This window comes from Actinia tenebrosa, unplaced genomic scaffold, assembly GCF_029948245.1.
Source record: "Actinia tenebrosa isolate PJP-AT-01 unplaced genomic scaffold, QUT_ActTen_1.0 PGA_scaffold3__52_contigs__length_22856419, whole genome shotgun sequence".
Classification (NCBI taxonomy): Eukaryota; Metazoa; Cnidaria; class Anthozoa; order Actiniaria; family Actiniidae; genus Actinia; species Actinia tenebrosa.
The window spans coordinates 10691226-10715049 of record NW_028292580.1 but is presented as its reverse complement, the minus strand read 5'-3'; the positions used below and the strand labels follow the sequence as shown (position 1 = coordinate 10715049).

General features: G+C 43.2%; 1 protein-coding gene across 4 annotated transcripts in view; it reads right to left on the bottom strand.

The window, feature by feature from the left end:
• LOC116291076 (uncharacterized) overlaps nt 1–23824 on the bottom strand; it is a 96376-nt gene that overhangs the window by 41563 nt on the left and 30989 nt on the right. The window contains exon 3 of one of the 4 annotated variants that reach the window (XR_016120694.1): nt 18464–21258. The exons of 2 other annotated variants lie outside the window; for them this stretch is intronic. The gene's annotated coding sequence lies outside the window, so the exon portion shown is untranslated. Of the gene's footprint in view, nt 1–18463; nt 21259–21330; nt 21565–23824 lie in introns of those variants that run through there. One more of the 4 variants, XR_016120696.1, reaches the window with a different exon arrangement.

The window sequence follows — 23824 nt, the reverse complement described above, 5'->3', positions numbered from 1 at the left end:
GAACCCGGACGTTAAGAAGCTCAAACCAATGCGGCATCCAGGTAACTGCGTGGGTAAGTTAGTTAGAGAGTTCTTCGAGGATTCCTCTAGGGGAGGTAAGCTTACGTTGAAGAGAAGAGAAGCCATCAGGAAATGGGAGCATGCTACTCGTAGGGCAGGAGCCACCATTGAAAACATCAAGAAGTTAGAGGTTGCTTTAGAAAGGCGCATACACGTGAAAGACGTCACCGACGGCTTCATTTACTCCGGGACGCACAAGTATGGGGGCCGGGGTGCGCCTATCGTAATTTACCAGCATAACGCACATGCGTGGAGGGAGTTAAGGTTCCCAAAGAAGAAGGAGACGCGCGTTTACAAGGAGTCGCCGCTTGCAGAACTAATGCACGAGAATTCTATTTGGTTAATGGATGCGGAGGGAAGTCAATTTATGACCCAAGATGGTACTTTGTATCGTCCTGAAGTGGAACAGCTGCGCATTCAAAGCGCCTGTGAGACTTTAGGAGAAGACTTCTCTGACGAAGTGCTTAGCAGTCGCAGTTTGGACTTATTAGCCGCAAAGAAAAGAAACGGGTGGAAATCCACGCCGGAGGAGTTCAAAGACATAGCTAAAGCTTGCGTAGAGCACGGCCACGGCGGTCTGTGGAACATGGAATACGACGAAGACGAATACGTGTCGCTGGATATGAAACATTGTTACCCCGCAAGCTTTAAGGGCCTGGGAGACTGTAAGGAATATTACGACCGTTACGGACATCCAGATTCGCAGTTCTTTCGTGTTGCGTTGGATGGTCACTACGACGCCCCAGCAACGGGGTTTGTACGGTTGACCACCTGGAAATTAGCAGCGGGTCTGCACCCCATAATCTATGCGTGGTATGGGAAGCACCTGCAGGAGAAAGAATGGATACCGGTGCCCCTATTGAAGTTCTTTGAAGAGCGCAAACTTTTAAAATACACAGCGCATGAAGCCATACTTTGTCACAGCGCCTTTACGCAGTGGTTACCGAAGCATAACCCCACAGCGCGCGTGGTCATAGGTAAATTCACGCAGGGCGCAAAAGAAGGTGAAAAACATATGCAGCGGCGCCTAATAACGGACGAAGGTGAGCTAAGCTTCCTCATCAAGCGCGCGCATGACAAAGGAACGATGGTGTCTGTAGAGAAATGGGACTACCTTGTCGACGATAAACTACACGAATGGAATGCGCTGTGTTATTACCAGGACCATCGACCGCAGTATTACCATTTGCGTGCCAGCATGTTAGCCTACGCGCACATTAACCTTCTCGCGATGCTGCTGCGGTTCGACAAAGAAGACATTCCGCGTGTAGCCACGGATTCCTTGTACGTAAAACCGCACGTGTTGGAAAAGATGAAGGAATTCTATACAGAAGACGAACTTGCAGAAAGTGGCCAATGGCGCGTCAAAGATGAGGAGATAAAAGCCTGGAGAGCACGCGTAGAATACCACGGCGAGCATACCAAAGGCGCCATAACGCCTACTGAGGAGCCTTTGCCTTCCGTTGCCGACCCCATTTCCTACCAACGCTTCTCTTACCTCTACGGTACCGGCGGCAGCGGTAAGACGACGCATGTGTTAGAACTCTTTCCTAAGATAAAGGTGCTAACGCCAACGCACTGTTTGGAAAGAGAACTCTGCGGTATGGGCCACGACGCACAAACCTACCACAGCTTCTTTCGTTGGAATGGCCAAAAGTGGGTGCCGGAAGCTATCCACGACATACCTCCGGTGATACTTTGGGATGAAATCTGTACCGTGCCCTTAGAAATCCTACAAGAATTCGTAGACTTCCTCCGCGGAAAGTGCCAAGTAATATTCGCCGGAGATCCATGCCAGCCTCCTCCAATAGCTGGAGAGATGCCCCACGAATGGCTAAAGGGGTTTGTAGACCATGCGGAGGAAATTAACGCCGACTACCGCAGCAAGGATCAAGTAAGGAACCTGAAAGCGGAATTAAGGGGCCTTAGTGATGCCGAGCAATGCAAGACACTGCGCAAACGCGTACGAGCGAAGAAATACGAGGACTTCCTTTACACATGGCACCCTAAGGATCTGCTGCTAAGTAGTAAGCGCGCGGCACAATCTCGCATACAGAAAGACTTACTCAAACTACACCGAGAGCGCTTCCCTACGCATCCCGTACCTGTTTGCTACAAACCCCACGACACCCGCATGCAGCGCCGCGACGTCTGGGTACCTGGTACCGACATCCAACTGCAAAACGCAGTAACGCATGATAAGGCCTGGGTGCCCATAGAAAAGGTGGAAAAAATAACCTCCCATCCAGACTGGCGCTTGGGCTATTGCATGACAGTCCACAGCGCGCAGGGGCTTACCATAAAAGAAACCTTATGGATCATAGACCAGCGGCTGTGTTGGAGCAACCTTATCTACACCGCCGTAAGCCGCGTGGAGTATGCCAAACAGCTGAAAAGAGCCTGGGGGCCGCAACTGCGTTACGACCGCACCCCAGAGGACGTAGCTAAGGAGAACATTGCTAAGAAACTCCTTCGCTACAAAAGACACGACGAAGAAAAGAGTACGGATCCCCGCTATGCAGGGGTCAAATTCGACCTATGCGTGGACGACGTCTATAAGAAAGGGGCAAGGTGTGCCAAATGTAACATACCTCTACTATGGAGGTTTGACCCGAATGACGATCAGCAGTTCTCCGTGGATCGTATCAACAACAAGCGCGGCCATTGCAGAGGTAACGTAAGATTGACATGCCTAGAGTGTAATCGGGCGCGCGGTGCTGCGCTACTTTGAAGGGCAGCTAGCACTACTTTGAGTCTTTGGGGACTATGAGCAGCTCTTCCATGACAAATCCACGACTTGGGCCATTTAGGTAATACAACACGGGTTGCCCTTCCTTGGTGACGGACTTTGAAATCTCATACGTTTCCAAAGACCAGTTAGGATCCGTGGCTCTCTTACTGCCACCTTCGAGTTCCCCCGGCTGATAGAGGTATCTGACCACTATGTAGCGGGGTAGCTTTTTTTCCTTCAGTCCGACCGCCCTCGAACTTCTGACGTAGGACTTGTGTTCCACGTGTTTCTTTTTTATGGCATCCTTGGGTTTCATTCCCGTAGCCCTGGCCGCCTCGTTGTTCAAAGCAGCGACGACCTGGGGGAGCCTCTGGGTCCATTCCCTGTTGCGTTTGGAGGGATCTTCCAGCTCTTTCCAATACTGGTACCCAAAGAGACGCTCGGCCAGGGTCTTATTAAATCTTTCGACGATGCTCTGACCCTGTGGTACTCTGCTTCAGCTCTCCTAATTTTAGTGCTGTGGTCTTTCAAGGTCTTAGTAACCACGCCCATGAACTCCGTCCCCGCATCCACTTGCAGCAGCTTAGGCCATTTGAAAACGCGCTTATAAATCCTACCTAGGGCTTCTGCGACTTCCCCAGAATCCTTGCTGGTTATGGGTTCGGCGTCCTTATATCTGCTTGCGATATCAACTACGGTCAAAGCGTACCTATAGGTCTTTTTTCTCACCTTGTCGTGCGGCAAGAAAAGCAAATCTGACTGATGAACTTCATTGGGGGCATTTACGGTGAAGCTGGGCCTGGGAATGTACTTAGGCACGGGAAGATAGACCTGCCAGAGGGTTTGTTTTCTTAGCCAGTTCTTAGCCAGTTTCTTCTGATACCCTGGCCGCGGTCGCGAGTTTCTTGATAGCCGACGCTCCTTTCCAATAGCCTTCAGGCCCGTAGTAAATCCTTTTGAGTTTGTCCTCTACGCGGCCCATTATATGAATTCCAAAACGAGATTGATCTTACGTCCGTTAAAATCCACCGTCTTTCCGTCCACCTTAATGGCGATGTTTATGCTTTCTACCAAATTAGACAAGTCATAGCTCAAAGAAATGGGAGTGTATTCTACTGGGTCAAATGGATTACCTTTGGGTAGAAACTTGGACATAAGAGAAGACTTTTCTCCATTGTTGTAACTATGGACTAAATCGCAATAGACTTCGTAAGAGGATGCGACTTTCCATTTTACGGGTATGGCCGTGTCGGTAATTGTCTTGCCCGAGGCACATAATAAAGATCCCAATGGGTCAGACTTTCCAAAAGTTACTGAATAGTTTGGCATATTATGTTTGAGGGTCATTTCGTGCGGCAATCCTGTGGTGAGAGTATAACCGCGCTTTGCTAATTCCTTAGCAAGGGTGATTGGTGTGTAATGTCCATCGGGCAGCAATACGCCTTGATAATTGCCGCCGCCTTTATGCTCAGGTGACCAAGGCATTGACTAAATTATACCAAGAATTGTACAAAGAGCAACTAACCAGCCTAACCTTATGGGCTTTAATGGGGAGATTCAGATAAGTGGTAAAGTCATTCTTGTCGCTTTCCAAAAAGACAATCATATATTTCAGGAAACACAGTTTCCTTCGTTAGAGCAGATACGCCAAAGCTACGCCCCCTGCCAGTCCTGCGACTCCTACAAAGACCAATTCATTGTCTTTTTGTTTCTTAGAAGGCTGATAGTAATTCTTAAACTGAGGCTTTCTTAACCCCGTCGATACCGCGGGGTGTGCTTGCGCATAAAGTTTGAAGGCGTAGTCTGTGTTTTCAAAGTTCTTGTCTGCCTGCATTTTGTCTTGGTAGTTCTTGTCCAACCAATCCCTGTAAGCTTGTCTTTTTTCATTCCAAGCTGCCACGTCCCGCTGATATTTCTCCAGCGCTAAGTCGTGTCTCTTCCTTTCGGCGGCTAAATCTCCGCTGCGATCACCTCTAACTAATCTATCCAAATATTGACCACCATAATTAGCTCCAGTGAATGCTAAAGCTGCAATAACTCCACCTGCGACCACGCTAGCCATTTATACATTAGGCAGGTACTTTTCCTTCCGTAGGTAATCCTTTACCATGATAGCCCCGCCTACGGCAGCGGTCATTTTAGCAAAATTAGCGAAGCTCTTGCTTGGGTCTTCAGTAAAGTCTTCTTTGAGCACTTTCTTACCTACCCAACCAATACCCGCAACGATGGAAGTAATAATAGCTGCTTCTTCAACAGTTTTCAATAACGCGGTTGACATTATATTACAAAGCGAGAAGGTTATTACTCCATTTCAGGGATCTTACTTTTTCTAACAGCCGGCTCCACAGGTGCGTGCACGGGCGCGTGATATGTTGGTGGTTCTACCTTTTTCGTTGCCCGCCATTGTAAGTAAAGGCTGCCTGCAGCTATAGCAACTCCTAACGCGCCAATGAAGTACCCAGGATTAATGAAGGATTCCTCTTCTTTTTCCTCCACCTTTTCTTCTTTTTTGGCTTTGTTCTTTTTATTCATCTCCGCGAGCTTCTTACCGGCAGCAACTCTGCCTGGAGATTTAGCCTTGGTAATCTTGGTATCTTCTACGGGAGCCTTTTCTGGTTGTTCTTCGGTGCCACTCATCTTATATTAAGGGACTTGAAGGACTTGACAAGTAACTTGATGACGACTTGACAATGACTTGGCAATGACTTAACGACGACTTGAGTAAGTACTTGAGGTGACTTGACAACGACTTGACTAAGTACTTGAGGTGACTTGACTAAGTACTTGAGAATGACTTAAGTAAGTACTTGAGGACGACTTGACTAAGTACTTGAGGTGACTTGATCAGGTACCTCAGTAAGTGCCGCCTGGAAGACCTTTTCGACTTCTCTGTCCTTCTTGAAGTCCTTCCAAGAGGCACCAAAGGTGCCCGCAAGTTCCTTCAAGTCGACATGCTGAGCTACGTGAAGTGCCGCAGAGGCGACTGCCATTAACTTACCACACTTCAAAGACAACCAGCCGCAGGTTATCTTAAGTTCTTGGGCGATGACATAGTCCTCGCTTATGTCCTTCCGCAGTTGCTCCACGTCGTCTATGGGCAGCGCAAGTCCAAGCAATTTAGTCGCAAGTCGGATGGCGGAGTCTGCTACGGCGTCCGTGGTCTTACTTGCGAGGGCAGCCTCGTACCTCTTATGGAACTTCTTAACTTCCTCTTCCGACAACTTATTAACTTGCTCATGGGTAAGTTCCTTGCCTATCATTTCTTTGCACTTCCCAGAAGACACAAGGATGTTAAGTTGTTCCTTAAGGTTACTTTCATCTAACTGTGTGGGGACTTCATCTAAGAGCTGCTCAATATCCATATATGTTAATGGAATACGGAAACCTCAAAGAGAAGATCATCTTGGAATGTTGGTGCGTTTTTAGGTGCCGCATGTATTCATGCAACTGTTCCTTGCTTATCTCACCGCCGTAGTCGCTTAAGATGGTTTCCAGGTCTGACTTGCTCGGAGTATAAAATACGACAAGTGAACCTATGTTTTCCCTAAAGGGCTTAGAGACGCTGGTAAGCTGCTGCGAGAGCAACCAAACGCTAATATTGTCATGCCTACCGCTGAAGGCGAGCTTCACTAATTCGGAGGTGCGTCTTTTTACGTCGTCCCCGCAGGCAATGTCATCCAGTATGAGGGGTGTCTGAGTATTCTTGGGGAATCGTTTGTGCCAAAACTTAAGATGGCTGGATAACTCGTTAGGGTCTAAGATATCTACAAAGAAGTCGTCATCTTTCGCGCCTACGCCCGTCCAGGTGCGGTTATTCACGTAGGTGGGGCATAATAGCACTATGTAGTCGAAGCGGTATCTAAAGGGTCCTAATAGCTGCTCTACCACGAACTGGGTCTTTCCGCAGCCGGTGGGTCCTACTATTAAAGCGTTACAAGGCATGTGATCTGGGTTCATTTATATTTTAGAAAATCACAGGGATTTTCACTAGATATATAGATGGAGCCAGTGGAAGCAGTGCAAAGAATTGTCGCCGACGCAAAAGATAAAAGAGACACCATAGAAATGCAAAGGGAGGAGATAGACCGGTTAAAAGAGCGCGTGCAGGAGTTGTACGATGAAATGTGCGGTCTGAAGCGTGCAGAACGGTTTGGCGCTCTGGTGACGATGGCAACGTGGGCTAAGGAGTCCGTTAAGGACTTCATGCGATATCCCCTGTAGAATGTTGACAATAAGGTTAAATCTTTGTTAAGGATGCCTGGAAACTATTTAAAAAGTGTCTTAGAATGTTTACAATGAGGTTAAATCTTTGTTAAGTCGCCCATAAGCTATTCCAAAAAATGCCTCAGAATGTTAACAATAAGGTTAAATCTTTGTTAAGTATATATGGAAACTATTTCAAAGAGTGTCTCAGAATGTTGACGTTTAGGTTAAATCTTTGTTAAGGATGTTAAATGGAGGCTAAGATATTGTTAAGTATATATGGACTGCTTGTTGTGTAAGAAGGTGTTCAGCACCAAACAAAGACTTCAATACCACGTTCGTCGCGGCGTTTGTACAAAGAAGCCAATTAGTAAGGTTTGTAAGGATTGCGGTAAGGAATTCAGCACCGTTCAAAAGATGCAACAACATCAGGATAAACGCATTTGTGGGCTTTGTAAGGACTGTAATAAGGAATTCCCCAACCCCTTTGAAATGCAGCAGCATCTGAAAAGGGGCGTCTGTAATCGAACCAGACAGTGTAGTTTCTGTAATAAGATACTTAGTAGTCGTCAACGTTTACAGACGCACCGGAGAACGCATGAAGTGAATTATCGATTTCTCTCCCGCGCTTACGACTTGGAAGGCGTGGATTGCTACCAATGTGCGGATTTGATGTGTCGCTGCCCGCATAAGGAGGATTACTTAAGGAATCGCATAGATTACCATAAGAAGATAGTCCGTACTTTCCCCTCTTTTGAACGCGCCGAAGGCGTTCCGTGGACTAAAAGGGAGTATTGGAGGCAGGAGTGCGATCGTTGTGGTTGTGTTAGAGAAGAGGAACATATCTTCAACTGTCTTAACAAAGATTTAACCTAAACGTCAACATTCTGAGACACTTTTGAAATAGTTTCCAGGCATCCTTAACAAAGATTTAACCTTATTGTCAACATTCTGAGACACTCTTTGAAATAGTTTCCGGGGTGTCTTAACAAAGATTTAACCTAAACGTCAACATTCTGAGACACTCTTTGAAATAGTTTCCGGGGTGTCTTAACAAAGATTTAACCTAAACGTCAACATTCTGAGACACTTTTGAAATAGTTTCCAGGCATCCTTAACAAAGATTTAACCTAAACGTCAACATTCTGAGACACTCTTTGAAATAGTTTCCGGGGTGTCTTAACAAAGATTTAACCTAAACGTCAACATTCTGAGACACTCTTTGAAATAGTTTCCGGGGTGTCTTAACAAAGATTTAACCTAAACGTCAACATTCTGAGACACTCTTTGAAATAGTTTCTGGGGGCCTTTAATAGTAAAGCAGGGTTTGTGCAAAGAGTCTCAAATCCTGATCTTATTTTTCTTGTTGTTTGTTAGGGATCAACATTTAACAAAACAACAATAAAAATAAGGACCCCTTTTAAAGATATATGCTAGCCTACGCAGCCGCCTTCTTTGGAGGATTCCTAATCGCCCTTTCAATATATGGACTGTATTACATGCGAACTACCAAGCGACTGCATAATCCCTGAAACCCCCGCAATTCGTGAGGAGAAAAAATACACCTGCCTTCATTGTGGCAAGGTATTCCCCGAAGGATCCTTTGTGGGGCATTGGTGCTCCGCGGATCCTAAAGCGCAGCGGACTTTAGCAGACGCGCTTAACTACAAAGAGGAGATGGAGTGACTCTTCTTTCAATGTCAAACTTCCATCGGCCATTTACCTTACCATAGCTGCGTAAGTGGGTGAATTCCTCGCCCTGAATTACGTACCGCACGCAATCCGGCGCCCAAAGGGAATATTCCTTGCCTTCTAAGTCTTTGAGGACTAACCGTAAACGGTCGATGTCTTCGAAGACGACGTAATTTTTTATTTCGTCTGCTTTACCGCAAATCAGGTCACGCCAGTGTATTTGGTTGACGATCATTATATCTATGAAATATTCTTAAATGCGTTGCCCTTGTCTCCGTAGTCTTGAAGCGTTTGCAGCACCACCGACAGGGAATACGGATGCCTTCCGCGTAGTTGCTAAGGGCACGACAGATGACGTCATAATCGTTGCTAACCATGGTCAGGTAACCATTCGCGTCATACTGCGAAATTATCTTGCGTTGGTCTGCGGAGAGTATGCCATTTCCTTTCGGCGTCTTTAATTCGATGCAAAGCCCTTCATACCTTAAATGCGCGTTCAGTATTAAGAGGTCGGGTTGACCCCTTTGATAACCCTTCTGCCAGCATTTTATGCGTTTGCTGTCAGAATCCTGCAATTCCCCTAAGCCGGGCGCTATGAGCATCTGTGGGTAGAAGCGGCGTATGTAGTCCACGACTTTCTTATGCAGGTCGAACTCATTTTCCATTTTGAAGACTAACTTGTTAGGGCTATCGAACCGCCTTTCTATTTCATACTTACCTGTCTTTCTCAATGCGGGAAGAACGTCCTCGAGGACCCAATCCTGGAATGTCTCTGCCGTTGGCATCTTAGAGCTAAATATTAGTTGATACAACCCAGATTCGGTTACGTACAGGGAATTAGGCTGTGAATACGAGGGGAGGCGATTCACCTCCACTCTAAGTTCGCTAAGCTTTACCTTATACTTTTCACGAACATGCACCTTAATTGCATCTTTTGGGCGTTCGTAACCCAACGCCAGCGCCACTTCCTTTGCTTTGAAGTATAGTTTATCGCCTTGCACTATGCATTGCAGTTTGGTTTCGTTGTTTTCGAATACGCGAAGCATTATATACCAACGATATTTTTTTATCAAAAGGATGAGCGAGTGGATCAATAGGCAACGCTCTTTAGCTGATTCATTTCTACGCTCAGTTGCGCGTCAGACACGACGAAGACGTAGCAGTTTATTTTGTCGCCGTCGCCGGCACTGGCGTTTTTGGTGCGTTTGATCTCCAATGTTATGCCATCCTGCGTATTTACTAGACGTAAACCCTGACCATGTAGGTCTTCGTCGTTAATGGTGCGCATGTCAATCCACAGCGCATACTTATCCTTAAAGAATTCCTCGGGGCTAATTTGGTCGCCAAACTTGCGCATGGCCTCTCTGTAGATGTCTGCGGGCTTTATCCCCTGGGAGTAGACCTTGTTTGGAACGCCGTTTATGTTGACCCCTACGTTAGTAATGTTGGGGTTGTGAAAGTCTTCGGAGTCGCGCTTACCGGCCTCGTAGGGCTTAGCAAACACCAACATCAACCCCGTAAGACTTCTTCGGGGGAGGTTAATGCTTTGGTTGATAACCTCATCCGTCTTATCCAAGAAGCTAAACGTCTTATACATTACTACGTGGTCGTATAAGAATGCCTTCCCGGAGCTGCATTCCATGCCAGCGCTACGGGCCAGCTCTTCGCTGTACACCGTTTCGTACTGCAGCTCTAAGTTGGTAATAGAGTATGGGGTTGTTGTGGTAAGTGCAGTGCTTAGCCCACCAATGATGTTATTAGCATCTGCTAAGGTTACTTCAAACTGTAACTCGGATAACTGTCTTGGGTAATACACACCGTGATTCGTGATTACTTCAAAGTCCAGTGGTATGACATACTTACTACCATAGGCGGTCTTTATTCGCTTTGCGTCTGCCACTGCTGTTTCTCCGCTGCCGTCAGTAGGTTGCGTTTTCGTAGGTGTGCGTACCTTACGTAGAATGACACTACCAATTCCTTGTTCTATCCTTTGCGCGCGGTCAAAGGCCGTCAACCATAAGTCCTTGTACGTGGTATACAGATCGTACCTATTCAAATCTAATAGCGATTCCCCGGCGAACTTTACGCGCATCTTAGAAACAATGTTGCGACCCACGTTGTTAACGATAATCCTTTCATCTGTGGGGCTTGACTGTACCGCTAGGTCGAACCTTAAAGCCAAGGTGCCGGGTACTAAGACTAGGTTATCCGTTAGGCGGGGCACGCCCACGTACAAGGTTTCTCCTGGCTTTGCGCTAGAAGGTGTGAATGTGACCCGATGAAAGGTGCGTTCTGCTTTCAGCCCGCCAACCTGCTTAGGTAATACGTTGGGATTTAACTTTGAGCTTATCATATATAATGGAAGTAGAAGGAACAGACCCCGACTTCGATCCCACCACTGAGGAAGGTCAGGCTGACATTAACGACGGTGACGAAGAACCGCTGCTTCCCACCCAACAAGTCGACGATTCCCTAAGGAATAGAATTGCAAAGGCCCTAAGACATCCCAAAGCACGCGAGTACACGTTTCCGCGTGAGCACATAGAGCTTCAAAACATGGGCGAGCCGGAAGCAGCCGCACGGGAAACCATAGAGTGGGCGACGCAAGAGCTAACGCAGCGCTATTCCCACTTTGACGTTGACGACGTAAGGCTCACAGAATGCGAAAACAAAGTCCTCATAAGCGTCCAAGACCTGAGGTTTCCTGACAAAGACCGCTGGACGAAACCGCAACCCCTCTTTGATGAGAATGGTGACGTTAGGGGCGACGTCTCAAGATTAAAGGGCTTTCAGCGTGCCACCAGAAGCATGTTAGAACGGTTGGAAGCCATAAATGAAAGGGTCGCGCTAGAAAAACGCGCTATCGAACTGCAAAAAACGTTGGAAGAAAGGGAGGTAGAATACGCAAAGCAAACTCAACTACTCGTCGATACCGAAAAAAAGTTCGGTAACGAAAGAATGGTAGAAATGAGGAACCAGTTGGATAAAGCTTTGCGCGAAAGGGATAAAGCGCAAAGGGACCTGGAGGAGGCTAAAGGCTCAGGCGCCTCCGTTGAGGCGCTGCGAGAAACGTTGGAAGAAAGGGAGGAAGAATACATGAAGCAAAACCAACGGCTTGCCGACGCACATAGTAGGGAAGTCGAATTTAAAAATCAAGAAATAAGTGAGTTGGTAGACCAAAGAACCCGAATTCGGCGTGAAAGGAATCAAGCACAAAAGGCCCTTAACCTTGCCCTGCAAGAGTTGGACTTAAGAAGCGAAGATGCTAATGACTTACAAACTACCATAGCCGGCTCTTTGGTGGAACGGCGGCGGTTGGTTGCCGAAATTAATACCATGGAGGAACAAATACGGCAAAGAGATCAGGCTATTGAAGACCTGGAGGAGCAAATAGAGCGGCAGCAAGAAGTAGTTGCGGACCAAACTCGTACCGAAGAGGAAAGGGAGGCTGCCCAAAGGGAAACAGAAGATCTAGAGGTGCGCCTTGCGGAATTACGGGCGCAAAAGGAAAACCTGGAAAAGGAGCTGGGGCTTACCACCAAGGAAAAGGTAAAAAGAGCCCTTTTGAAGTATGGCGTTCCGCTGGCATTTGCGGTCGCTATTAGCACCGTAGTAGGAGTAATCCTTAGCTCCCTTAAGGCTACAGGCGCAGGCGTAAAGAAATTAGGCAAGGGACTAACGGACTTGGGAAAAAAGATGGCAGCCGGTCTTCCTGGGCTGCTGGGTTCAGTTGTTTCCTTGGCACTTAGGGCCGGCGGTGAACTGTTGAAGTTCGTGGGGAATAACATTTGGATCTTGGTCGTCGCTATTGGAGTGGTACTCCTGAAGAAGATGAGGGGTTGATCTTATCCTTGTGTATTACTGGCGGCTTATCGTCGTCGGGCGCCCGAGGTGTTCTCGACTGGGGATAAGTAAAGATGGTATTCGCGCCGCCTTGATAATGCGGAACTAAAGGTATAGCAGTCATGGTGCTAATGGTCTTATGATTCCAAACAGCGTCCACCACGGCACCCTTAGACGTCGCGGCATTAAATACAACAAAGCCTTTATACTTATCACTTGCGGCGTCGCTGGGGCGAAGTTGAAGCTTCGCATATTGACAATTGACTATCATATGAAAAGTCACCGGCGACTGGTTTTCCGCACTCGATGTCGAAGCCTCATACGTGAAGTGTGATGGGTGCCTGCTATTTACCTTTTTCCTATATGGTAAAAGTGGGGCGTTGGCCTCATCTACAATCCTAAACCCAAGATTACAGCTATTCCGTAGGTTAATGTTAAGGGTACACATAACCAATCCTAAACCCCCAACCTTTACCCAAATTCCGGTATCGTGCCACTCATCCCCCTGGTAGTAAATCTCCCCTAAATAGTAATGAAAGCCTTCTTCCTTCGCGTGTGGGTTCATATATTTCAGGAAATAAATTTCCTTCTAGAGACTCATTACCGTAAGGGTGCTAATGGTAGCGTGATTATAAGCTGTATCCCTTTGATTTTCTATGCTATTTACCGTAACCTTTCCCGTATCGTCTACTCTTATCTGCAGCTTTACCTTCCCATGGCAATCGGCGACCATGTGGAAAGTCCAAACCGATAGATTTTCGGCGCTGCCGGGATTGGGCTCTACGGAGAAATGCGCAGGCTCCGTTGTTTGTCTTATTTCTCATAGGCTGCAGTACGCCATTCTCATCCAGGAACCTAAAGCCCACGTTGGCATGGCTGCTCGTGCCAATGCAAATACTACAAAGGATTAACTTCTTTCCTGAGTAGTTCAAATTCACGGACATGCCCGTGACATCAACCCAAAATGCCTGGTTGTATTTTTTCTCGCCTGTGTAAGTCGTGTAAACGCAATCCACTCCAGCTACGTAGGGGTTGTTCATCGCCATATATAATAACTCAGACCAATGCTTGCAGCTGCTAAGCCGGCTTTTAATAAGTCATGGTCATATTCCTCGGGTATGGTTGGCAGGACCTTCTTTGATGGTTCCTTAACTACGGGTAGCTTCGTTTCGTGTACCTTTTTTGGCTTCTCTACGAAGTGAGGAATGCCCTTGGTCATGTCAGAGTTCACGTCGTTCACCCCAAACTTCATATCCTTAGTAGCTCGTTGAAGTTTGTTGTTGTATCCTACTACAGAACCAGTATTTATAGATAAATTACTAGGCATTAACCAACAACCCGGGGCTACTGCATAGTCCAACCTCGCCTTAGAATTTTGTATAGCTAGTTGGTAACGCTGTACGCCCTTGCTAATGTCGCCCTCCAAGATCGAACTTTCGAATAAGACCAAGGCTTCGGCTCGCGTCTCTTCTGCGGCGCCGGTATTTCCAATTATATTTGATCGGGTATTTACCTGAGCTCCAAGGATAGAATACACGTAAGCTTCTATGCTGCGGTTCAAACGGGCAAGGCCGGCTCTAGTTAGTCCTTTACCTTCTGGGGGTATGAAATTAAGATATTGCTTCGTTTGCTCGTCGTTGGTAATCTTAATAATCAGTGGATTGGCCCCTGCATACTTACCACCCTCGTCTTTGAACAGAGGTCCGTCTCTGACTTCCTTAGTGGTCTTGGCATTTGGTTCAAAGAAGGTGCTACTGTCGTGAGTTTCTTTATGATACCCAGTGTTCCATCGTAGATTCAATGCATGAACTTCCTTATCACTTAGCTCGTGTCCACCAATCCCCCAATAAGCCCAAATATGCCCCAAGCCATTGTTAGCACCGACAGTGCATCTAAAATCCTTCCCTACAACACCGAACTCCTTACAAAGTCGGTCGTAAGCAGGAACGTTGTATTTATTATCTCTTGGATAAAACGTGGCATCTCCTGGCAGCGCAATAACACCCATCTCATGCAGTATTCTTCTAACCGTGAAGTGAAAATGAAACATGAATATTGAATTCTTCATCAAGTTCGCACTCACACCGCAGCCGCTAGTGGCACACCAAACAGCAAAGTTCAGTTGCTGTGGCCAATAACGCATGTTAGGACCACTTAACCATTCATGAGATTCCTTGGCGGTGGTATGAATAATGGGCACGTTTTTGAAGATATCTCGCACCTTTAACGGAAAGGAATGCTTGTTAGAGATCCGCATGTTCAGCGTTAGGTCCAAGCTTGGGTGTTTATCAAATGAAACTGCGGGTATCGGATAAGTACTGGTACCCAGCAATAATTCCTTTGACCAACCTTGCACGGGTTTAGGCTTAGGATGCTTCAGCTGAGAGTCTATCTGATCAACCAGCGTAGGCTTCAAATCCTCATTGCTGTACATCCTAGAGCCGTTATAGTAAATCCCATCGGGTCTCCTTTCGAACTTACTAGGGTCTGCATGCGGAAACATCTTCCTAAATGCTCTCCAATTCCAGTAATCTCGATTATCGTGATGTGGCTGCTCCTCAATATCATTCCCAAAAGCGTCGTACATTAGTATATATAATGGATGTTATACCTTCAGCACCTCCACTTTATCCTGATTTACCTAGGGAGGGACCTAACGAATTAAACGCTGAAAACTTTCGTCTTAATAAAGCGAACTTAATCCTGGCTTACTTGGAAGGGCAAACAAAACACTACGAAAAAGTTAGAAAAAAGTACGTCAGAGCCCGGAGTACGCTACATAAGATTGCGATAACTTCAGGATCCATTTCTGTTGTGTTAACGGGCTCCGGCGTTGCTACTTCGCTTACTGGGCCGGGAATAATCGTTGGAGTTCCTTTGGCCGGCGTTGGGGCAACCTGTGGTATTATTTCTGCTGTTGCTACGGGTATTATGAAAAAGCTATCCACAAAAATATCCAAGCATGACACGACAATAGCTCTGTCTAGGGCTAAAGTAAATACTATTACCGACCTTGTCTCAAAGGCTTTGCGTGACAGAAAGATAGACGACGTAGAATTCTCGCTTATTCTGGCCGAAGAAGACAAATACGAGAAACTAAAGACGGACATAAGGAATAAAAAAACAGTCGTAAAAGATCTTTCCGAGGAATCTCGCAAAAAGATCTACCAAGAAGCGAAAGAAGAGCTTCAAAGAAAGCTTGCTCAGTAAACATCTGCTTTGAAAAGAGCGTGACAGGATTCTATTTACATATCGAACGTCAGTCTAGAAAATATGCAAATTAAATATAATAATTTTCACATACATAAGCGTCCAGATGTGTCTGGCGTTCGCTTGTGATCGTGGACTTTAGAGCTGGGGAGGCCTAAAGTCCCGAGTTCGAGCCTCACTGTAGACGCATTTGGACCGGTTGCTGTGAGTGAAAAAAAAAGCCTCCCCACACTCACAGCAACCGTGGGGGGAGGGGTGGAAAGTGCGATTCAACCCCGCGATGGGGGGTTTCGCGAGGAAAAGTCAGGGGGTGTCTCGGGACGCTGTCCGGAGTTCACCCTCTGGTGGGTCGTAAGAAAGATATATGTGTATGTACTAGAGGGCCTCTGGCGCGGGATGAAATAAGCCCCGTAAGCCCAAAATGCAAAAAACCCCACTGGGGATAGCTTGGTGTTCTGCGCGATGCATTCCCCAGTGGGGTTTCTGGCAACGCCAGTTTTGCATTTTTATTTTCTCGGAATCCATCCTAACAGGGGGTGGTTGGGGTCTATTTTGTAAAATATTTCGTAAATTACGTCAGGATAATAAGGAATATCCTTATCCAGCCGACAAAACATCCACTCGGCTCTGCTCATATCAGAAACCTCGGGAATAGACTTACCGGTAATTTCAGACAAAAGATAGAGAATAGCTTTGTAATATTTCCCTAGCTTTAATTTTTTCAGCGTTTTCCGTAGACTTTGTGGGGTTGGCTCTTTTAAATGGTCTATGATTTTCTTCTTTACTTTGTTGTCTAAATATACCGGTCGATAACCTTGGATATGACTCATCCAGTCCCTAAAGTATTTTATTCTTTTGTATGGGGTTTTCTTACGACCTCCATTGGCGTAATATTGCTCTCTGGTAGCATTTGGTACGGCATTACGAATATTCTTACCACATTCGTAACACTGTGCTGACGTGCCATCTTCTATTTGCATTTTCTTACCACAACACCAGAAACCCCGAGGCTTGGGTATGTTAACTTTGGATCTTAGGCAAATTATACAGAAGTCATTGGCGAACTTTTTACATTCATGCATATATAAGACAAATATTCCTAACGTTCGCGCAACATATAACAGAACACGGGTAATTCCCGCTGGGGACGCTAGTGCGTAAACACGGGTAATTCCCGGGCAATTCCGAATGGTGACCGCGAGTCCCCCTTACTGCTGCTGGTTGTTATTATTATTATTATAATTCTACCTCACCAACTCGATACCCTTCGGGATCATCGCATTCGCACAGTGTTTCCGGAAACAGACGATATTGATGACAACACATCCTTGGAAGAACAAGCTAGAACAAAGAGTAATCTAACTTCTTTACAGCGAAATTTCCAGGAAACGAGCCCAAAACTGGGCACAAATACTGGTCATGAGGAGAAAGCTCAGAGTAAAAAGGTGGGGGAAAATGCAAAACTGCCAAAGGCAAAGGCCGCTTTAGAAAAAACTGAAGATCCAGACTCAGCACAAGGGCCTGAGGACACTTTTATGGAAGAAAACAGAAAAGAAAATTCAGAGATTGTAAACACACTGCAGACAATGCAGACATCAATCTCATCACTGTCAACAAACTAGCATGACAAGTTGTCTGACTCTGACGAATAATCTTCGTCAGAACCACAGGACGATAGACCAATTCTTAAGACAAAACAGCGACTGGCCGATAATAATTCGGACTCTGTAGGAGTCTCTGGAGTTCATGACTATGGTCTTCATGGTTGTCACTCAAATTTATCATTACCAATTCCTAGGACAAACTCCTTAAAAATAGCTTTAAATATATTGGAGCAGTTGCCTGGAATTCTCTGCCATCAAAGGTACGAGAATTAAAAAGCCTCCCTCTTTTTAAAAGTATTTTATTAGGAAATTCTTAATTTAACATTTGTTTGTATATATTTCTTATCTTCTCTATTTAAGTTTGTTTTGTATGACACGGCTCTCAGGAAGAGTATTTATGATAATAATTAATTAATTTATAATTTATTTATAATTTTTATAGCGCTATATACATTAACTCTATAGCACTTAACAACTAGGATATTAATAATAATAATAAATATATACAAATAAAATTTCAATATAAAAAAAAATAAGGTGAAAAATTATAAACTATAATTAATAGCATATTATTATGTTCAGTCCATTTGTAAAACTTAACATATGCAACAATCACTAAAAATTTAGAATAGAAATACTACGAGTTGTAAGCATCTTCCACCAAAGGTCTTGTGTTTGATTTTGGTTACTATAAGATCGTTATTTCCATCAGCTCTCGTTCCTTTCATGGGTCTTTTTTTCATCATCTCCTCTAGGTACGATGGTCCAAGACCATTTATTGACTTGTAGGTTAAGGTATCAGGGTACCCCCAGCGACCATTGTGCATTCAACTCTTAATAGCACAAAACCTTTTAAAATAATCTTAAGCACATATATAATATTTATCTAGAAACTGCAACGCGCTTGTAATTTTTATACAGGCACTAAGTACTTTCTTTATCATTATAATTACTATTATTATTGTTGTCAAAGTTGTTGACAAATTCCAGTCTGAAAAAAATGAGGGGCTATATATTTGAAGACTAGGTAAACAAATTTTAAGATGGTATCTTAATAGAACGATTTAGATCGAGATTGAGTGTTTACCAAAAATAGGTTATTTTTATTATTATTATTATCATTATTATTATTATTATCATTATTATTATTATTATCATCATCATCATCTAGTGCATGGTTTGGACTACATCCGCAGCATGTGTGGAGGGGACCTGATTTTTCTTCCGCCAGGGTTTAATGAGGTACTGCAATTTTTATCTATTATTAACTATAATTCATATATGAAGCTATAACATTTTCGTTTCAACAACCTTTTCTGGGATGCATTAATGATTCTCGTGTTAATGGTTTTTTGTTACTCGTAGTATTTACAGGCCTGTTATCATGCCATCAATCCTGCAAGGCCCTTTTTGGCGATAGTTACTAGAGGAATGGGCGTATCTCCTATGCACCGGGAATTTGAATCATAGTGGCAAGTCAAAGCTAGGTTCTTCAGTTACACAAAAGACGATTCACTTTGCTGCACCCTTTAGTTACACATGCTTTGCATACTTTTTGATTATGTCATTCAATACTACAAAAAAATCCTTGCACATCATTCCCTTAACTTGACGGCAACGTGCTAGGAACTACTCGCGATCGCGCACCAAATTCTATATTATTTTACCATGGATTCCAGTCCTTCCTCAGTGACTGGTCAGCCTTACAAAAAGAAATTTATATTGCTGAAAGAAAAGGTAGCTTGCGTACCAAGGAGCAATTTCGACAGCTTGGTAGCAGCTGGTAGGGTGATGGGCATCTCCTTCTATTCAGCTATTCCTCGCCAAGAATAAGCTTGTTCAGATCAAGCAGCAGAGGAATGTCTGTGGAGAGAATCTCCAATGGCATCGTTGGGGATGGGAGCCTTTGTCTGGCCTCAAAGGTTCAAAGGTTGAAGGTCTAGAAGAAGCGGTACATTTTATACCTTATTCTTACTTATTTTTGGATGTACTTATTTCGAAATTGCTGAATTTCACAGGTATTAATTTATAGATTGCAAGAAAAAATTCAAGAAAAACTGTACTTATTAGGTGTGTACTAATTTCGAAAAACTTTTTTTTATTGGAGCGCATTTGATTTCCTATTAAAAGCTTGGAAAGTAGAAAGGTCGCTTGCAAAAAAGGCCATTAACAACTAGATCCTCGATATTTTTGAGAATGACTTTAGACCCAAGGGATGTGTATCGGCACAACACTGGCTTTGCATCCGCAAAATTCCTAGAGTATTGCAAATCATTAAATGATGAAACAAAAGGAATAACTGAAAATGCCATAAGAGCATTTATTAAAGCTATTAATAACATTGGGTGCATTGGAAAGAAAACTCGGTTCTTTTTTTTTTTTGTGTGTGTGTTTTGCCATTTTCTCACTTGATTTACTTCATTATCATGCGCTCTTATTGTCATTATTCCCCTTGATTTATTTCATTTCATTTATTGTTATTCATTGAACTTTCACACTTCTTTTAGCTATATGACAGCGAAATGTTGTCTTTTACAACTAGTTTTCTTACTAAAAAAACTGTGCATGTTTTGGACAACATGATAGCGATCATGACCAAATTATTTTTCCCGTCGTTTTGATTTGCCAAGACAACTGCAAATAACTATCATACAAATAATTCTTTCGAATTCATTAGAGAAACAGTTCTTGATGCCCTGGACATGCAGTTACCACAAAAGCATGAATTGCTACATATTGTATATATTTTGTGCTTCTGTGCTTCGTCATGTGGCCACCAAGAAAATTCTTCATAATCGTGCCTCATCTTTGTTCTACTTGTAGGAAGAGTTGTTTAATCACTTCATTCTATCTATTTCTTTTTTAATTTCGCATATTAGAATGCGACGGTATTTTCCTTCGTTCAACATTTTAGGTTTTGAGGGATATTTTCCGCCATTCCGAGAAGTAGGGTCATTAGCATCCATACTCATACTCTGCTAAAGGTAGTTAGAAAATATGAAATGGCTAATTGCCACCTCGGATATTTATGACCATAGAAACAATGCTGAATGTATTTATTACTTTTTGCTTAAGATGTTTATAAAATAGCTTTTTTGGGGGGGAAAAACGTTTAAAGACCAAAAGCCAGAATTTTGTCACGACTAGGTTAGTTATTAAATCATTCTGACATGATTATAGTCTTGATTATAACTAAAAACTTTATTCTACATTTATATCTGCCGAGAGAATGAGATGAGTCTTTCAAAGAAACGAGAATGTTTAGGAAACATTTAAAGACTTTAAATGAATGCATACATTCTATATATGCATAGATTCTATATATGTGTCGTAACAATATATTGTAGATTTACAGCTGGAAAACATTGTAATCTGATTGTGGAGAATTCAATTTTAGTAAATTCTATCGAACAGTGTGGAAACAATTTTGTTCAAGTAATTTGGTTCGTTTAAGCTCATAATGTGTTGTATTTTTCTACGATGTATTATCTTATTATCGACTTGATGATGGAGTGGTTTTCATAATGCCGTGAAATAAATATTAGCGTATGTAAAAGGATCATTAATACAAACTAGTACGAGTTATTACACATGAGACAGAGGTAATAAAACATTGTAAATGAACTTTCACTGACTACTTTCATTGTATCGCTAATAGATGCTAATAGCTAAACATTGTTTCACGGTTTTTATGAAAATCACTCTATTCCTCATCAATCACTACTGCTTTAGTCAGTTTTGCACCTTTTTCATTCGTGTGATATTGCATGTGTTTATCTTCGAGCCCTTGCTTTGTCACTCTCCCTGAGCTGTTCTTCGACAATGATACACGTTTTCACCTTCTCAATCACCAAAATAAAGCGAAAAGAGTGATTTTGAAATTTGCCTTGTCCAGTTTTAAATCAATTCTTCATTCTACAAAAAAACAAACCTAGGGTAAACTCTTTTTTTAACGAACATTTATTACATTTACATTTTTTGCAGAAGGACTGCTTTAACAGATAATATTACATTTCTACTTGAGGAAGATCTAAGCCACATAAACTTGTGTGCACTTCATTGCGAGACTAGAAACCTTGAACAAACTACTGATGTTGTTGGTTTATTTGCATAACGTATTGGTAGGTCTAGATGAATTAAATGCTGCTATAGCTGATTATGGCACAGAAGTATCTAGAGATTTTCCAAGAATCACTATAATGGAAAAACCTGGGCAGCAAACTGCAATTGAAAGGAATAATAAGTGGCATCATTCTCTGGTAAGTAATAAAATCTGGTGCTGAAAGAAAACGATTTTTTAACTTCTACCACCGTATGTTCGACACTATAGTGTATCATCCTTAAATGCTGAAGTTGGAAACTGGTTTGCCTTAAAAGAGATTTTCAACATTATTGTTAATTAATTTTTCTGAATTTATTTCCAAGGGTCTTCTGCCCGGAATAACCTTGTTCCCAAGCGCCACAACTCACCCATATTTCTATATCTTGTATTTCATAAGTGCTACGTGGCCCACATATTCTCATCTTTGCATCATTACTGCAACCAAACATCTATTTCACCCCAGCCTGCTCTCAGTCTGACCTCTAGCTCAGCTGGTAGAGCATCGGTAGTACAATTTCAAAGGTCGTGGGTTCGTTTCCCAGCTAGGTCGGAAATTTATTTTTTCCAAATTTATTTCCAAGGGTCTTTCGCCTGGAATAACCTTGTTCCCCAGCACTATGACTTATCTATATTTCTATATCTTGTATTTCATAAATGCTACGAGGTCCACATATTCTCAAAATATATGGATAGATATTTCCTTGAAAAGTCGAGTCCTGATTGCCAGACTTGGTTTATGTGTATACTAGCATGCACGAAACAATTTCTACACTAGCCGACCTGTGCGTGATGTTGTGGCTGACCTGTAATTGACTAACCGATCAGGTGGGTAATGTTGTGACTGACCTGTAATTGACTAACGATCGATTGTTTACAATCTTCATATGGACCAGTTTAAGTTGTTCTACATTTATTACTTTTAAAGGGACTCTGAGGTGCCAGACACATCATAGCTTAAAATGTACATCAAACCCTGTTGATTTTGAAAATCGAAATGAAAATTTCATGAAATGCCGTTTTTTGGGGTGATATCGTCCGTCAAAGTTGCGAAATAACTTAAGCTGGGCTCCCTGTGGAATAACACGGATTTGATGGCTTGGGATGCCTGGGCTGTGATGACGTCAGATAGTGGAACATGTTGGGTAGCTGGAGTTGAATCAGCCAAATTTCGCTATGGAAGTATGGCTGTTCTTTATCAATTTGAGCTGGAAATTGCTTGAGGAGAAGAATATAATACACCCGAGGAAAGTGTGAGCGAGGAAAGTGAGCTAGAAGAAGTGGCGAACGAGGAAAGGCTTCAAGGAATCGATGTGGTGTACGTGTCAGCAGCTTCATCTTCACTTCCATCTTCTTTAAAGCCATTATCTTCGTCATACATTCAGGGAAGGTAGATCTTATCTTAGATACCACACATGCTGGGATTACTCTTCTGATCTTTTTACTAAGATAACCATGCACTCACCATGTAATTTGGCAATATAAACTAGCACAACGTAGAGGCCTGAAAAAGCATTTCAGCGAAATGAATATGCATTGAACGTATATTAAATAGAAAATATCGAAAAAAGCTCACTTATTTGGAATATAAGAACGTAATAGAAAATACAGAAAAAACTCACTTATTTGTAATATTTGTTCAATTTGGAATGAGCCTTCTCTGTCATGAAGAGAAACTATTAAATGCAGTCCTGAGCACATATCTCGATTCAGACACAATACTCGTGATGCATGTTATGTCTAAAAATTACGTTGAGTTTAACATCAGAAAATATTAAAATCTTGCGTGATATAAAATGTTTCATTTACTTAATAATATTTTACCTAATAAGCTCATTTAACAACATAAACACATATCAGCTAGCTGGTTCCATCACGACCCATTTCTGACTTTAATCGATACCTTGAAGCCTTTTTTTTTTCGTTCACCACTTCTTCTAGCTCACTTTCCTCGCTCACATTTTCATCGGGTTTGACTGAATGCGCTCTATTTGTTTTAACTTCATATCATATTCTCAAATCGCATATGATCTATTGAAATCGGCTATCATTATGAACAATTTTTGAGAAATATGTACTAGACCAATTTTCCTTTTTTAACGCTTGCCATTTGCGATAAGAGAAATTCAGTATATTCGACGATGCCGGCATGAGAGACTAGTTTTTTTCGAGACGTAAACTTTTCGGACGTCTTTTATTTGGTTTTGTTTCGTAACGTTTGAATATCCAACAATGGCAAGTTTAACGTAAAACTTCATGAAGCAAAAGACACAATAATGCACGCATGACTTGAGTGATTCCGAAATGGATATACAGTGATAACAGTTTAATGGGACACCCTTGGGATATTGTTCAAGTATTTGTTAGTTCGCCAGAGTTTGC